We start from the raw sequence: 2,471 nt of genomic DNA, 5'->3' as shown, positions 1-2,471 counted from the left end.
AGTCTCCTGTCCCCAGCTGTCAGCCTGCTCTTTATCTATGAGTCTGACCATAGCCAAGATTTGGAAGCAGCTCAAGTGTCCATTAGTAAATGTGTGGATTAAAAAGCTGTGGTACATTTACACAATGGAATACTACTTCGCCATAAAAAAAAAAAAAAAAAAGAAGGAAATCTTACCCTTTGTGAGAGCATGGATGGACCTGGAGAGTATCATACTAAGTGAAATAAGTCAGTCAGAGAGAGAAATACCATATGATTTTACTAATGAACAAAATGAACTCCTTTTTTTTTTTTAGGCAGCAATCAGGCTGAGTTTAATGATGGGAAGCTGGCCAGACCATACACAGATCTCTGCCCATCCCCTTGGCCCATGGCCCTGAGGAGCCAGAAGCAGCTGGGGGGGGGGGGGCGCTGTGGTTCCTCCTCAAGGCAGGTAGCCATGGTCCCGTGGACTTTGTGCAAAATACTAAATGCTAATTTGGCATTGAGGGCCAGCTCCGAAGGGGATAATCCTTTGTGCGGCCAGCCCAAGTGGGAAGGGAAGGTAGGTTAGCAGGCCCCTGGCCAAGAGGATAGAGGGGGAAGGTAGGAAGGAAAAGAACCCCCAGCTAGGGCCAGTTTTTTTCCTTGGGTAGAAGGCAGACATCCTAGCACTGGAGATCACAGGTCCTCATCTCCGATACCCTCGAAGGCGAAGTTGCCATGGACATCACTGGCACTGGCATCTGTGCTGGGATTGCCAATCCCCCGCAAGCTCACGGTGCTCAGCTTGCTTGAGAGTTTGACCATGGACTCCCGGCTGGCATCAGGGGACTCAAGCAGCGTTGGGGATTTCACTGCTTGCTGGCTGTCCGAGCGTCTCAGGGTGCCCCCTACCCGCCGGCGCAGCATCTTCCTGATACTGCCACCAGATTTCTTCACCATCAGTTCATCTACCATGGACTGCAAACAGATGCTCATAATGATCGCCTGGGGGCTGGTGATGGTGACCCACTGGAGCCGGTTCTTGCTCATGAGGTATTCAAAAGCCAGTTCCAGGCGCACCTCACCGCGGCCCCGGCCTGGACTACTTGTGCCTCCACTAGGCAATGGCACAGAGAAGGTGACCCGCCAGCACCACATGCGGGTAACCCGGAAGGAGCCTTCGCGGAGCTGCTGGCCAGGCAGGCGGAGCTGGAGGCTGAGCCCACTGTTGCCTGCGCTCACAACTACTGGACAGTCCTTTTCTGGGAAGTCAGCCACACAGGCATCGAAGTGCAAGCAGCCATAGTGCCGCAGTGCCGCAGTGTCTGGGCCAGCCGCAGGAACTCCTTCTTGGAGACCTTCTCTTGCAGAGATTTGAGCTGCCGGTGCTGCTCCTTGGTGACCAAGATCCATCCACGCTCAATGTCCGATACCGTCTGAGCATAAAGCAGGCTCAGGCCAACCCGGTTCTCCATGACATCGTCGTCATAGGCAGAGTCCCAATAACTCTTTCTTAGCACAATCTTATATTCTTGACTCTGAAGACTGGTAACAGACACATAAGGCAGCTCGAACTCTTGCAACTTCCGTACGAAAGAAAAGGCTCCATCGTCTTTTTCTCGAACTAGAAAGAGACTAAAGTATCCAATCAAGTCATCTGGAAGGTCCAGCTTTGCAGCCACAGCCTCCAGGACATCCTCAGTCTGATCTGAAGTTAGCACATTGACCAGAACTTTCTGTCCATTGCTGAGCAGCACTTCCAAGGAGACCTCTTCTGTGGGAACCTGCTGTGTCTCCTGCTGCGCTCGACGCAAGAAACTATTGAAGGTTTCACGGCTCCCAAGCAGTGGGTCTTGCCGAACAGCTTGCATGTACTTCTCTAACTGTTCTCTCCTCTGTTCTACCTCAGCAGGTGTCAAAGAGAAAAGCTTCTTTGGGGGAAATGCAGGAAGCACGTTGGCCCCATACTCCTTCCGAAACTGCTTGTGCAGCCCCAGGAGTTGGCTGTAGCGCATCCAACAGTGCAGGACTCCATTCACGTGAATGTTATAGGCCACATAGGTGGAGCCGCCGCTGTCCCCGCTGCGGGACTCGGTTTCAGAAATGGAAAAGTGCATGTTCCCTGCGGCAGGGCCCGGCCCACCGGACTGTGAGGGCCACAGCAGCTCTGCACGCTCGCCTCCGCTGCTCAGCGCGTCCCCGCAGCTTCACACGTCATTTTGGGGGCGGGGGCAAAATGAACTCTTTTACAACTCATACATATGGCACAAAGTCTGAGAAAATACAAAAATGTAATCAGTTTTTATATGTTGGGAAATAAATAAACTTGCTCTTTTATTTTTGTAATGATGTTATAAAGGACAAGAAACTATGTCATATGTTTTAGGATAATTTGTATCCAAAGTAAATTAAATTGTTAAAATTCCAATAAAAGGAGTAGCTTCCCTCCTTGCAAAATGCAGTACTTCATGAGATGCTACTTTGCTGCAAAAGTATGAGATAAACCCA

General features: G+C 50.7%; 1 pseudogene; it reads right to left on the bottom strand.

Moving 5' to 3' along the window:
* Nucleotides 1-319: 319 nt before the first annotated feature.
* On the bottom strand, nucleotides 320-2,178 carry LOC150020907 (sorting nexin-17 pseudogene; annotated as a pseudogene).
* Between the last annotated feature and the right edge of the window lie 293 nt (nucleotides 2,179-2,471).

Source organism: Furipterus horrens, unplaced genomic scaffold (genome assembly GCF_987537825.1).
Source record: "Furipterus horrens unplaced genomic scaffold, mFurHor1.1.pri manual_scaffold_1, whole genome shotgun sequence".
NCBI classification, from domain to species: Eukaryota; Metazoa; Chordata; class Mammalia; order Chiroptera; family Furipteridae; genus Furipterus; species Furipterus horrens.
The sequence above is the reverse complement of the archived record's forward strand: the minus strand, read 5'-3'. Positions and strand labels throughout refer to the sequence as shown.